This window comes from Oryctolagus cuniculus, chromosome 19, assembly GCF_964237555.1.
Source record: "Oryctolagus cuniculus chromosome 19, mOryCun1.1, whole genome shotgun sequence".
Classification (NCBI taxonomy): Eukaryota; Metazoa; Chordata; class Mammalia; order Lagomorpha; family Leporidae; genus Oryctolagus; species Oryctolagus cuniculus.
Window position 1 is genome coordinate 47,418,368 of NC_091450.1, and position 15,443 is coordinate 47,433,810.

The 15,443-nt window shown below is 41.0% G+C and overlaps 1 protein-coding gene across 10 annotated transcripts in view; it reads right to left on the minus strand.

Moving 5' to 3' along the window:
• The window catches only part of AUTS2 (activator of transcription and developmental regulator AUTS2), a 1,249,738-nt gene that overhangs the window by 744,428 nt on the left and 489,867 nt on the right, over positions 1-15,443 (minus strand). The window lies entirely within an intron of this gene.

A 15,443-nucleotide genomic window follows, 5' to 3' on the forward strand; every position in this document is an offset into this window, starting at 1 on the left:
AGGTCTGGGCCAGGCTGAAGCCAGGAGCCAAGGAACTCTACGCTAGTCACTCACATGAGTAGCAGGGGTCCAAATACTTGAACTAGCCTCCACTGCCTTCCCAAGCACATTAGCAGGAAGCTGGATCAGAAGTGGAGCAGCCTCTATGGGATGCCAGTGTCACAGATGGCTGCTTAACCTGCTGCACCACAATGCTGGCCCCAGTATGGCCATTTTGGAAAACTGCATGGGGGTTCCACAAAAAATAAAAATAAAGACAGAATTATTGTATGATCTAGCAATACCTCCCCTGAGTATGTACTCAAACGTTTTGAAATAAGTCTATCAAACAGATGTCTGCACTTCCATTATCTGAGTTACAGAATCAACCTAAGTGTCCATCAGAAAAAAGGGATAAAGAAAATACAGTATAGGGCCGGCACCGTGGTTCACTAGGCTAATCCTCCGCCTTGCGGCGCCGGCACACCGGGTTCTAGTCCCGGGCGGGGTGCCGGATTCTGTCCTGGTTGCCCCTCTTCCAGGCCAGCTCTCTGCTGTGGCCAGGGAGTGCAGTGGAGGATGGCCCAAGTGCTTGGGCCCTGCACCCCATGGGAGACCAGGAGAAGTACCTGGCTCCTGCCATCGGATCAGCGCGGTGCGCCGGCAGCAGCATGCCGGCCGTGGCGGCCATTGGAGGGGGAACCAACGGCAAAGGAAGACCTTTCTCTCTGTCTCTCTCTCTCACTGTCCACTCTGCCTGTCAAAAAAAAAAAAAAAATACAGTATATACACACAATGGAATACTATTCATCCTTTTAAAAGAAGAAAGTTCTGCCATTTACAACAAAATGGATGGAACTGGAGAACGTTATAGTAGGTGAAATAAGCCAGACATAGAAAGACAAAGAACACACGTGCTCACTTACATGTGGAATCTCAAACAATCAAATACATAGAAGCTGAAAGCAGAATGGTGGTGAGAGAGGCTATGGGGCAAGAGAAAAGGGGAATGCTGGTCATAGGGTACAAAATCTCAGGAGGAATATGGTATTCTTTCTTTTTTCATTTGTATTACACTTTACAATGAATATGGTTAATAATACAGTACTGTACATCTCAAAATTGCTAACAGTAAATCCCAATGTTTTCACAACAAAAAGTGTCAAGTATTTGAGGTGACAGATACGTGTACTAGTTTGATTCAATTATTTCACATTGTATTCCTAAATCATAACACCATTTTGAATTCCATAAATTTACACAATTATAATCTGTCAATATGTAATAAAAACTAAAATGTTATAAGGTGTTGCACATGTGATTTTGAGCCATTCTTTTACAAAATTTTTATATGGCAAAATTATCTGTACTGCTTTATTTCCTATTATTATAGCAACAAATATCCCTGCAGGATGCAAAGATCTGTCAGTAGCATTAATACCAACACTCAACTGATCTTACAGAGTTTAATTTCTTCTTAATCAAAATAAAATTCAGAAAAAGAGCTGGCTGACAAAATTTTAATTTTATTCCTTGGGTTTTGATAAATAAAAGAGAAATTACACCTTCGTTCCATACTAACAATGTAATGGTTTGGCCATTTAATTGCCTCATTATCAAGGTAGAAGGGGACACAGAGAATCATAAAGAGAAGAGTAATGCATCACCAAAATGTATCTTGGTGAACGCTGGGGTTGATAGGAATGCTGGAGAAGCTGGTAAGAAAAATGAACTTCCAAGAGTGATTTGTTCAAATGCTGTTAGGTCTCTGCACAAAAACATAGAGAAAAGCACCCCACCGAAATTCACACCTCTGTTCATTCATTCATTCATTGAATTGCTTGGTCATTCATATATTCATTCAACAACTAATGAACTCTGGGTTAATAGATGCATATATAATAATCCCCAGGTTAAATCTTAGAAGAGAAAGATATGTAACTCAAGCACCCAGTAATATATACTACCTGGGGAGACAGGAATACAGGAGAAAGTAATTCATGATGCCACCAGTTGAAGTTCACATGGTTTTTGAAGTCTAAGGTGGCACACATTAGATTTCTAGGCTCCAAGGCACAATTTTAAAAGCAGACTTCTGCCATGCCATGACTATTAAGAAAGATCTTCCCCACCCATACTGGGAGCTGTCTCACCTACCAGCGTACCTTTAGGTCTGTATGGATTATAATTCTGGGTTAAAACAAAGACCAGCACTAAGCACTCCAACTTGGAAAGCATCTGAGTGAAGTTGTAATCTAGGGCTTGGCCTTCTAGAATCATGAACTCTATAGTAAATCAGAGTGGTATTGGCAGTGGTTTGTAGTAAAGATAAACCACTCTCTCTTGTCCCAAGTCCTAAAAGCAGCTGCTGTACACTAAGCGTCTGTAGGATTTGTGTGGTGTCTATTGCCTCTGCTAAAGCAGCTATTTCTGGAGCTGACCCCGGTATAAAAGCTGGGGTGAGCTGAGCTTTTCTGCCTATTAGAGTGAACAGCAGGGCAAAGGGTAAACCTCTCTGAGTAGAGGGGTCGGAGGACACAGACACTGGTTCAGCTTTAGCTGACAGCGCCAGGCGAGCACTTCTAATCTCCCCAGTTAGCCCTGAATCAGTGTCGTGTCCATGCACCCTGACAGAGGACAGACACACAGGACTCGCTGAAAGGATAAAGAGTGGCCTGGTGAAGCACAGATGCTGAACACAGTCCAAATCCTTCATTCTTTCAGCTAAGGAGGCTTTGCTGAAACCCACATCCATTTGGGACAAGTCTTGGCTCTTCTGCAATAAAATGACGCCTTCTAGTCTGATCCTGAGGAAACAGACTACGCTTATTCCAAGAATTTCAGACTCAGTAATTAAAAGGCATACTCTTTCCTCCCTCTCTACTCTCTGCTGCCTGGAGAAAAAGAAAAGTCAAGGCAAAGATTAGGAAGATGACATCCACACCACTATCATTATCCAGTACCAGGTAACTCCTGGGGCGACTTCCTTCAGACCCTCCTAACAGTCAATCAGACCGAGCTGGAGAGTAAAAGAAACAGCATTGAGCAGGACTGGAGGCTTTACTCCATGGGATTCTTTTCAAGCTTACAAACACATTCAAAGAAGGACACTGTGATCTCTGGTTTGCCAGTAAGGAAACTGAGCCTGCAAGAAGTTAAATAACTTGCTCATGATCACACACCCAGTCAGCAAGCAAGCTGGGATTCTAAGCTTTCTGGGGTTTTTAGACTCCAGAATTTTGCTTGTCCTCACCCTGTTAAGTGTAATTTAAATTTGTACATGTCAAATATCATTTATTTTATTTTTTATATTTGACTGGTAGAGTAACAGACAGTGAGAGAGAGACAGAGAGAAAGATCTTCCTTTTGCCGTTGGTTCACTCCCCAAATGGCCGCTACGGCCAGCGCTATGCCAAACCGAAGCCAGGAGCCAGGTGCTTCTTCCTGGTCTTCCATGCGGGTGCAGGTGCCCAAGCACTTGGGCCATCCTCCACTGCCCTCCCGGGCCACAGCAGAGAGCTGGACTGGAAGAGGAGCAACTGGGACTAGAACCCGGTGCCCATATGGGAAGCCAGCACCGCAGGTGGAGGAGTAACCAAGTGAGCCACAGCGCTGACCCTGTCAAATATCATTTAAATGCAGCAGGGAAGCTTGCTCTTTGTTAAGGCTTAATTTTATTTATTTCAAAGGCAGGGTTACACAGAGCCAGGGAAAGACAGAAAGAGTGAAAGTGAAGATCTTCCACCTGCTGCCTCACTCTCCAAATGACCACAATGGACAGGGCTGGGCCAGGCCAAAGCCAAGGAGCTTGGAATTCTATCCAGGTCTCCCACATGGGCCATCTTCTGCTGCTTTCCCAGATGCATTAGCAGGGAGCTAGATCAGAACTGGATCAGCCAGGACTAAAAAATGCGCCACAACACTGGCCCCTCAGCAACTTGCTTCTAGAAGAACCCGTAGAGTGAACTATTGGGTAATAACCCCCATTCATCCACCCCCTAAAATAAAATATCAGCAATGTGAATAATCATCCATTGATTTATCTTATAAAGTCAAGTTATTTTGGTAATCATTATCTGATGAAAATAAGGCCCGCTTGCAGAAGCTGAAGACGGTGACTGTCAGCTTCCATCAAGCTCGGCAAAGTGGAAAGGAGCAGTGGGAAGGGGATGGTGGGCAAGCTGTCTTACAGTCCCGGGAGAAGTCTTCACCGGGGTGGATTCTCAAAGTGCTCGCTTAGCAGTTCATTGGTTCACAACTCACAGAAAGGTACCTGGCCTTCACTCTTGAGGTAATGAACCACAGATCCCCTTATCAGAGGAAACTAAGAGAGGTTCTTGTCCTCAGGAGAAAACGACAGTACAACCATTTGACAGATGACTTCGTAGGGAACATGAAAACGGTGGTCTGGAAGATGACTAGCAGGAAGGGAGCTTAGGGCTGGGTCTGAGTATACAACCAGATCCGCCCCACATTCGACCCAGGTGTACTTCAACACTGACCTCTCTTAACTCAAAACAGCAGAGGACAGTACACTTAAGTCTTCACTAACACATCAGAGTGAGGCAAGTCTACATTTTATTAAATGTTACAACAGCCAGTTATAGATTGTATAGTTTTCAAGAGCTTAGGTAATATGTTTAACATTCAGAGAAATGACCTATAATTTAGAAATGTCATGATGGGGATAAATGTCACTGTTGGACCACCAAACCAGTTTAGGAAATGGAACAATGTGCATTGGGAAAAATACATATCTTACTATAGAAGGTCCACAAAAGTACCTGACTTTGTTCAGAAAAAAGAACAGTAAGAACATTTCAAATGAGAAGTGAAAGAATTTTCTCCATATAAAAGGAAAACTTGCGAGAGAAATTAGGAAATAAGTAACTCTTGAATTTTACCCAAAAGTTTACAAAATAAATTTACTATTTATTCCACTAGAAACTTTATTTTGTCAAACCAGGATATTAAAGTTACTATTTATCTCATGTCTACACTGTACTTACTGGAGTACTACCTTAAATTCCTTTTATAACTTAAATTACACACATATTTTTCAACCTATTATCACAAAAGCTATCAATAGAGAAGATTTTTTGCAAACAAAATGCCCTGTTTGCTCTATTTTATGTGGCCATGTTGCCCTATTCCCTTCCTCTGTCACAAAATTTTAATGTGAAGTTTTAATTAATATTTTAATACAAATGTAACACCTCTTATTCCCTCCTCAAGAGGAAAATTAAAATAGTAACCTGTTTAAATTCATGAAAAGAGGCCGGCGCTGTGGCTCAATAGGCTAATACTCTGCCTTACGGCGCCTGCACACCAGGTTCTAGTCCCGGGTGGGGCGCCGGATTCTGTCCCAGTTGCCCCTCTTCCAGGCCAGCTCTCTGCTGTGGCCAGGGAGTGCAGTGGAGGATGGCCCAAGTGCTTGGGCCCTGCACCCCATGGGAGACCAGGAGAAGCACCTGGCTCCTGCCTTCAGATCAGTGTGGTGCGCTGGCCGCAGCGTGCCAGCCACGGCGGCCATTGGAGGGTGAACCAACGGCAAAAGGAAGACCTTTCTCTCTGTCTCTCTCTCTCTCTCACTGTCCACTCTGCCTGTCAAATAAATAAATAAATAAAAATAAAATAAAATAATAAATTCATGGAAAGAAATTGCCAGGATCACAACATGGGAAGTGAGATACTCAGCAGACTCATAGAATGGCAGATGTCCTAAATAGCACTCTGGCCTCAGAATCAGACCTAAAGGCATTCGGATCTGGCTGAAAAGCCCATGAGAGTATTTCAGGCATGGAAAGCCAAGACACTCTGGCAAAAGATCTCTGCGAGTGAGATCCCAGTGGAAAGAACAGGTCTTCAAAGAAGGAGGTACCTTTCTCTGAAGGGAGGAGAGAACCTCCACTTTGACTATGACCTTGTCTAAACAAGATAAGAATCAGAGAACTCAGAGGGCTTCCATAGCCTTGGAAACTCATGACTGGAGCATAGGGAGACTACTGATGCCATAGACAGGAGTGTCAATTGGTAAAGTCAACAACAGGAGTCACTGTGCACTTACTCCTCATGTAGGATCTCTGTCCTTAATGTGCTGTGTATTGAGATTTAATGCTATAACGAGTACTCAAACAATATATTTCACTTTGTGTTTCTATAGGGGTGCAAACTGTTGAAATCTTTACTTAATGTATACTAAACTGATCCTCTGTAAAAAAAAAAAAAAGAAAAGAAAAGAAATTATCAACTCCCAACTTGACTCTCACTGGGATTAAACATGACAATAGGTCTGATCTGATTTCATCATCATTTAAAAAAAAATCATCTATTATTTTTCACTTTATGTTTCTGTGTGGGAGCAAACTGTTGAAATACTTACTTAATGTATACTAAGCTGATCTTCTGTATATTAAGATAATCGAAAATGAATCTTGATGTGAATGGAAGGGGAGAGGGAGTGGGAAAGGGGAGGGTAGTGGGTGGGAGGGACGGTATGTGGGGGAAGCCATTGTAATCCATAAATCGTACTTTGGAAATTTATATTCATTAAATAAAAGTTAAAAAAAAAAAAAGAAATTGCCAGGATCAGAAACGAGGTTGTTTTGCTCTTGGGAATTGAGGAACTATCATGTATTGAACATTTTCAAGGTCTGTCAGTCACTCTGCTAAGGACTTAACATCCATGATTTCACTTCATTACATCCCTACTAGAAAGTTTTGCCTCCATCCTAACCACAAGAAAGAATCTAACATTTCTAATATCAAATTCTGCTCAATACTGAATCAGAATGGACTTGAACAGGATACCTAGTTTGACCAACTGCCTCTAAGTGCTGGATCCAGATGAAATTTAGGGGAAAAAAAGCCCTAGAAAATACATTCAACTCCTCATTTTGCAAAAAAAAAGGTGATCTACCAACATGCCAAGAGACAGACTCAGGGTCACAAAATATGTTAAGAGAATCAAGGGCAATGGAAAACTAGGTTTCTTACCTTTCCTACTCTGCTTTGAGATCACCCAGCCCCTACCAGGACATAGGACAGCAAACACCTGCCCTATTCAGGGGGGCTGGGAAAAGCAGAGGGAGAGGCATGAAAGGAGCCATGGAAGGGGAAAAACTATATATAGTGATGGCCTGAAAAGAGTCAGAGACCAGAGTATAAAAGAAGACAGGTGTGCAATTAAGCTTTGCTACAGTACTTTAAGAGTAGTAAACCACTCTTTATTCTCACCTATAAAGATACTCCAATATTATATATTAGCATACTTCCCAGGATTGAGATACAGACTACATTTGCATAATATAATCTATAAAGCTGTATTTGTAAAATTCCCATTACTGAGTACCTTAGTGTGTTCCATGCTGCTCTAACAGGATACCCCAGACACAGTAACTGATAATTTAATTATTTGACTCCCAGTTTCAAGGCATCTAGTGAAGGCCTTCTCTCTGCAAGGCCACATGGGTGAGACAGAGAAAGGTGCAAATTGGCAACTTAAACCCTTTGATGGCCGGCGCCGCGGCTCACTAGGCTAATCCTCCGCCTTGCGGTGCTGGCACACCGGGTTCTAGTCCCGGTCGGGGCGCCGGATTCTGTCCCGGTTGCCCCTCTTCCAAGCCAGCCCTCTGCTGTGGCCAGGGAGTGCAGTGGAGGATGGCCCAGGTGCTTGGGCCCTGCACCCCATGGGAGACCAGGAAAAGCACCTGGCTCCTGCCTTCGGATCAGCGCAGTGTGCCGGCCACAGTGCGCTGGCCGCGGCGGCCATTGGAGGGTGAACCAACGGCAAAGGAAGGCCTCTCTCTCTGTCTCTCTCTCTCACTGTCCACTCTGCCTGTCCAAAAAAAAAAAAAAAAAAAAAAACAAAAACAAAAACAAAAACCACCCTTTGATAATTGGCATTAATCCACTCATGAGGGTACAGTAAACAGTAGAGTGCAATTCTGCTCCTCTTTTGGTGTAGAAGCCATAATGCCCCTCCTCATCTCAATTTCGAGTTCCGCCAGGTGAGCAGTTCTCACAACAAGCCCCACCCACATAGCTTCACAAGTAGAGTATGGGAATTTGCATTTCTCCCAAGTTCTGAGGTGAAGCTGAGGCTGCCTTGCTTTCTCTTGATAAGTTTTCGTCTCTATTTTAAAATATTCACAGGTTCGTGCTCACTTAGTTGCCCTTACATGAGGGTACAACGTTCTTCCTTCCATCTAATATTTCTTGGACTAAGTGAAGTTTAAAGCTGTTTGCTCAAGTGGATGAGCAAAGGGAGACTGAACAAAAAGATTTTTTAAAAGATTAATTCTGGTTCAGTGCTATTACAACCTGCAGACCCCCTAAAATGTCAAAAAGAATGGTTTTCTATTCTGTCGAATTTTACTTTATGCAGAAAATGACTTGTAATCTCAAAGCAGAAGATCTTGTATTACAATATTTCCTTTTTCCATTATAGGAAAATCTTATTAACTTGGATCAACTACAGGGAAAGTGAATCTAAATTGGTAAAAAATTAAAATAGTGGAGTAATGCTCAATAAATATTATTTTATTAAGTCAATTAGCTAGAAATAGGCAAGGTCAAGGGAAGGCTAAACAAGCCGCTTAAATAATTGAGAGATACGCCTTGATCACTTCCCAGCTACAGAAATCTGTCATGGCTCCTATGGGTCTCAGTATGGAAGTCCATCTTCTCAAGCCAACACTAAAGGCACCAAAAGTGCACTTACCGTGAACTCCAATCAACTGGAAAACCACATACTGCAATAGTCACATCAAAATATATCTCCTCCAATCTACATATCCAAGACAATCCATCCTCTTAAGGTTCTACTATAATTCTCATAGTACTATTTCAATAATCAAGAAATCTGATATTTGGGGCCAGGGCTGTGGTGTAGTGAGTAAAGCTGCAGCCTGCAGTGCCAGCATCCCATATGGGCACTGATTTGAATCCTGGCTACACTTCGGATACAGCTCTCTGCCAATGTGCCTAGGAAAGCAGTAGAAGATGGCCCACTTCCTTGGACCCCTGCAGCTGCATGGGAGACCTGGAAGAAGCTCCTGGCTCCTGGCTTTGGATCAGCCCAGCTCCAGATGTTGTGGCCATTTGGGGAGAGAACCATCGGATGGAAGACCTCTTTCTCTCTCTGCCTCTGCCTCTCTGTAACTCTGCCTTTCAAATAAATAAATAAATCTTTGTTTAAAAAAAAAGAAATCTGAAAATTTTAAAAAGTAGTAAATGTAAACATTAAGATCTCCAAGTAGAAATCTGCACATAAATGTTGATAGCAATTTTTTTTTTCACAATTGCCAAAACTTGAAAGCAAGCAAGATGTCCTTCAGTTGGTGAACAAATAAACCATGGTATATGCATGCAGACAATGGAAAATTATTCAGTGCTAGCAAAAAATCAGCTATCAAGCCATTAAGACATGAAGGGAGCTTTAGCGCTTATTATTAACTGAAAGAAGCCAATCTACAAAGCCACAGACACTCTAATTCCACCTGGACGACATTCTCGAGAAGGCAAGACCTATGGAGACAGTAAGATCATGGCTCCAATGGGTTGGGGAAAGAATGAACAGCAGAACGCAGAAGATTTTATGGCAGTGAAACTATTCTGTACGGTATCATTACATCTGTCAAAACCCACACAATGTTGTATAGCATTCAGAATGAACCCCAACATGAACTACAGTACTTGTTGGGCGATTATGATACATCAGTGTTAAGTTCATCGAAAGATCATTATAGTCAAGGAGGCTGTGTGTGTGTGTGTGTGTGTGTGGTTATGGCAGTGGTGCTGCTGTTAGGAGAAGGGTGTGTTTGACAAACAGCTACACTGTCTGCTCAATTTTGCTACAAAAATTGCTCTAGGGGCCAGTGCTGTGGCATAGCTGCCTGCTGCCAGCATCCCATATGGACACCAGTTTGAGTCTTGGCTGCTCCACTTCTGGTCTAGTTCCCTGCTAATGTGTCTAGGAAAGCAGCAGCAGATGGTCCAAGTACTTGGGGCCCTGCAGCCTTGTGGGAGACTTGGAAGCAGCTCCTGGCTCCTGGCTTCAGATCAACCCAGCTCCAGCCATTGGTCTCTGTAATTTTGCCTTTCAAATACATACATACATACATACATACATACATCTTTTTAAAAAGGTGCTCTAAAAAAGCAAAATCTAAGGACAGGTGTTTAGCCCAGTGGTTAAGACATTCACGTCTCACATTCAATTCCCAGCTCCAAACTCCAGCTTCCTGCTGAAGACCCCACAAGGCAGAAGTGAGTGCTCAGGCAGTCGGGTTACTGCCACACACATGGGAAATCTGGGTTGAGTCCCAGCTCCCAGCTTCAGCTCAATGTGAATCAGCAGATAAGAGCTTGCTCTTGCTTTCCAGTCTATGTCTCTATAAAAAAAAAGTCTACATATATATATACACGTATCTATGTTTTATATTAAAATATATAAAAATGGACCCACACACTTTTCTGATTTCATCTAGGCAGGTCTCTAACATCCTAACTAAATCTTCCATAAACTGGTTATTCTTAGTAAGGAAAGATGAAGAAAGAAATAAGATTTTTGATTCAAGTTTTTTTAACCTTTATTTAATAAATATAAATGTCTAAAGCACAACTTTTGAATTATAGCAGCTTTTCCCCCCATAACCACCCTCCCACCTGCAAGCATCCCATTTCCCACTCCCTCTCCCATCCCATTATGCATCAAGATTCATTTTCAATTATATTTATATACAGAAGATCTACTTAGTATTTACTAAGTAAAGATTTCAACAGTTTGCACCCACACAGACACACAAAGTATAGAGTACTGTTTTAGTAGTAGTTTTACCGTTAATTCATAGTACAACACATTAAGGACAGAGGTCCTATATGGGGAGTAAGTGCACAGTGACTCCTGCTGTTGATTTAACAATTGACACTCTTATTTATGACATCAGTAATCACCCGAGGCTCTTGTCATGAGCTGCCAAGGCTATGGAAGCCTCTTGAGTTCACCAATGCCGATGTTATTTAAACAAAGCCATAGTCAAAGTGGAAGTTCTCAACTCCCTTCAGAGAAAGGTACTGCCTTCTTTGATGGTCCGTTCTTCCCGCTGGGATCTCACTCACAGACATCTTTCATTTAGGTCACTTTTTAAAATTATTTTAAAAGAAAAAAGCAGCATATACCAATAGATAAACACAGGCATGTTTCTTCCTGAAAGGCAAATTACAACTTCTTTCTCCTTTGATTCAAAATTTTTATAGGATTTGTAAGATATTTTTAAGCTCTATTACAATCATTATAAAAATTGACTGTGAATTACCCCTCAAGTTCAAATAATGCTCTTTTAGGGGGTACACAGAGATCTACTTTTCTTTTAATACCTTCCCGGTAAATTTACCTTGGAATTAAGTCATAATTTTTTTTATGAGGCCTCAATGCTACTCAACTGATTTTACAAAAGGTTAATGATGGTTCTGCAACACTCTAGACATGGCAGAGTTTATAGGACAAAGCCAGATTGATCACTGCTTACAGCTGGTTCCATTTGACATTGAAGAGAACGTCCAGCTGGCTGCATTACTGAGTTCTTAAGAGTATGCATCTCAAATCACAAGGTTTCAAAAAAAATCACACTGTGCTGAATGGCTTCCATCAGTTTCATTAATGCCTAGTTTCAGGAAAATCTTTCATCTGAGAATCTAGAAGATAGTGTCACTAACAGAAGCCATTCCGATAGGACATATGTTTCCTTAGCTGCCTTCCCATGACTAGGTACATTTTCGTTGTTTTTTTTTTTTTTTTCATTTTCAATTAACTTTATGCACAGAAGATCAACTCTATACTAAGAAAAGATTTCAATAATTTGCTCACACACACAAACACACACACAGAAAACTGTTTGGGAACAAGTTTTACAGTTAATTCTCATAGTACAACTCAATGAGACAGAGAGCCAACATGTGGAGCAAGTGCACAGTGACTCCTGTTGTTAATTTAACAATTAACACCCTTCTGTATGATTAGTGATCACCTAAGGCTCTTGGCATGAACTGCCAAGGCTACGGAAGTCTTTTGAATCTACAATCTCTACCAGTATTTAGACAAAGCCATAAACAAAGTGGAAGTTCTTTCTTCCCTTCAGAGAAAAGTACATTCTTCTTTGATGGCCCCTTCCTTCCACTGGGGTCTCACTCACAAAGATTCTTCATGTAGGACATTTTTTTGTGTGTCACAGTGTCTTGGCTTTCCATGCCTGAAATGTTTTCATGGGCTTTTCAGCCAGACCAGAATGCCTTAAGGGCTGATTCTGAGGTCAGAGTGCTATTTAGAGCAATTATTCTATGAGTCAGCTGTGTGGACTACTTCCCATATTGGAACATTCTCTCCTTTTTAATTCTATCTATTATTATTACCAGACACTTCATCTTGAATGTATGCAGAACTATAAAGCTTTCAGTTACCAACTTCCTCCTACCTCTCTAATTCCCACTCTTATTTTTTACTGGGATCTATTTTCAATTGACTTTATATACATATGATTAACTCCATGTTAAGTAAATAATTCAACCAATAGTATTAAGAAGAAAAAAAAATTCCTTGACAGTCAAGATCAGTGCTGTTCAAGTCATTGCTTCTAAAGTGTCAATTTCACTTCTATAGATTTCCTTTTGGGCGCTCTATTAGCTATCACAGATCACAGAGAACATATGGTATTTCTCCCTTTGAGACTGTCTTATTTCACTTAGTATGATCATTCATTTTGTTGAAAATGACCAGATTTTATTTTTTTAAAACCTTGTGTAGTATTCCATAGAGTACATATCCCACAATTTCTTTAACCATTGTTCAGTTAATTGGCATTTAGGTTGATTCCATGTCTTAGGTATTGTGAATTGAGCTTCAATAAACAGGTGGGTGCAGATAACTATTCTATTTGCTGATTAAATTTCCATTGGGGCCAGTGCCGTGGCTCATTTGGCTAATGCCCTGCCTGTGGCGCTGGTACCCTGAGTTCTAGTCCCAGTTGGGGTGCCGGATTCTGTCCCGGTTGCTTCTCTTCCAGTCCAGCTCTCTGCTGTGGCCCAGGAAGGCAGTGGAGGATGGCCCAAGTGCTTGGGCCCTGCATCCGCATGGGAGACCAGGAGGAAGCACGTGGCTCCTGGCTTCGGATTGGTGCAGCGTGCCAGCAATAGTGGCAATTTGGGGGGTGAACCAGTAGAGGGAAGACCTTTCTCCCTGTCTCTCTCTCTCTCTCACTGTCTAACTCTGTCAAAAAAAATTTTTTTTTCCATTGAGTAAATTCCAAGGAATGTGATGCATGAGTCATATGGTAAGACTTCTGGAAATTTCTGAGGTATGCAGATTTCTGAGGTATCTCCAAACTGTCTTCCATAGTGGCTTTACCAGTTTGCAATCCCACCAACAGTGGATTAGTGTACCTTTTCCTCTACATCTTCACCACATTTGTTGCTTGTTGATTTCTGTAGGAAAGCCATTCTAATTGGGGTGAGGTGAAACCTCATTGTGGTTTTGATTTGCATTTCCCTGACAGCTAGTGATCTTGAATATTTTTTCATGCGTTTGTTGTCCACTTGGATTTCTTCTTTTGAAAAATGTCCTTTGCCCATTTCTTAAATGGGTTGTTGGTTTTGTTGTTGGGGAGTTTCTTGATCTCTTTATATACTCTGGTTATTAACCCTTTATCAGCTGCATAGTTTGCAAGTAATTTCTCCCAATCTTTCAGTTGCCTCTTCACTTTCCTGTTTGTTTCACCATACAGAAGCTTCTCAATTTAATGTAATCTCATTTGTTAATTTTGGCTTTGATTGCCTGTGTCTCTGGAGTCTTTTCCAAGAACTCTTTGCCTGTGCCAATGTCTTGCAGGGTTTCCTCAGTGCTCTTTAATAATTTGATGGTATCAGGTCATAGATTTAGGTCTTTAATCCATTTTGAGTGGATTTTTGAATAAGGTGTAAGGTAGTGATCATGCTTCATACTTCAGCATATGGAAATCCAGTTTTCCCAGCACTATTTGTTGAAGAGACTGTCCTTGCTCCAAGGATTGGTTTTAGCTCCTTGTTGGTCAAATATAAGTTGGTTATAGATGCTTAGATTGGTTTCTAGCATTTCGATTCTGTTCCATTGGTCTATCCTTCGAATTTTGTATGAATACCAGGCTACTTTGATTATAACTGCCTTGTAGTATGTCTTGAAATCTGGTATTGTGATGCCTATGGCTTTGTTTTTGTTGTGTAAGACTGCTTTAGCTATTCAAGGTCTCCTGTGTTTCCATATGAATTTCAGCATCATTTTTTCTAAATCTAAGAAGAATGTCTTTGGTATTTTGATGGTATTTCATTGTATCTGTAAATTGCTTTTGGAAGAATGGACATTTTGATGATATTGATTCTTCCAATCCATGAACATGGAAGTTTTTTCCATTTTTTTGAATCTTCTATTTCTTTCCTTAATGTTTTATAATTCCATCATAGAGATCTTTGACGTCCTTGGATAAATTTATTCCAAGGCATTTGATTTATTTTGTAGCTACTGTGAATGGGATTGATCTTAGAAGTTCTTTCTCAGCCATAGTATTGTCTGTGTGTACAAAGGCTGTTGTTTTTTGTGTATTGATTCTATATCCTGCTACTTTAACAAACTCTTCCATGAGTTCCAATAGTCTCTCTGTGGAGTCTTATGGATTCCCCTAAATATGGAATCATGTCATCTGCAAATAGGGACAGTTTGAGTTCCTCTTTCCCAATTTGAATCCTTTTTATTTCTTTTTCTTACCTAATGGCTCTGGCTAAAATTTCCAGGACTATATTGTATAGCAATGCTGAGAGTGGGCATCCTTGTCTGGTTCCAAATCTCAGTGGGAATGCTTCCAACTTTTCCCCATTCAATAGGATGCTGGCCATGCATTTGTCATAAATTGCCTTGATTGTGTTTGGAAACGTTCCTTCTATAACCAATTTGTTTAGAGCTTTCATCATGAAAGGGTGTTGTATTTTATCAAATGCTTTCTCCACATCTATTGAGATAATCATATGGTTTTTGTTCTTCAGTTTGTTAATGCATCACAATGATTGATTTTTGGATGTTGAACCATCCCTGCATATAAGGGATAAATCCTACTTGGTCCAGATGAATGATCTTTATGATGTGTTGGACACGACTGGCCAGAATTTTGTTGAGGACTTTTGCTTCTGTGTTCATCAGGGAAATTGGTCTACAGTTCTCTTTCTCTGTTGAGTCTTTCCCAGGTTTAGGGATTAAGATGATGCTGGCTTCTTAGAAAGAATTTGGGAGGATTCTCTACTTTCAATTGTTTTGAATAACTTGAGAAGAATTGGAGTTAGCTCGTCTTTAAATGTCTATAGAATTCGGCAGTGAAGCCATCTGGTCCTGGACTTTTCTTTGTTGGGAGGGTCTTTATTACTTATTCAATTTCCACCTTCCGATT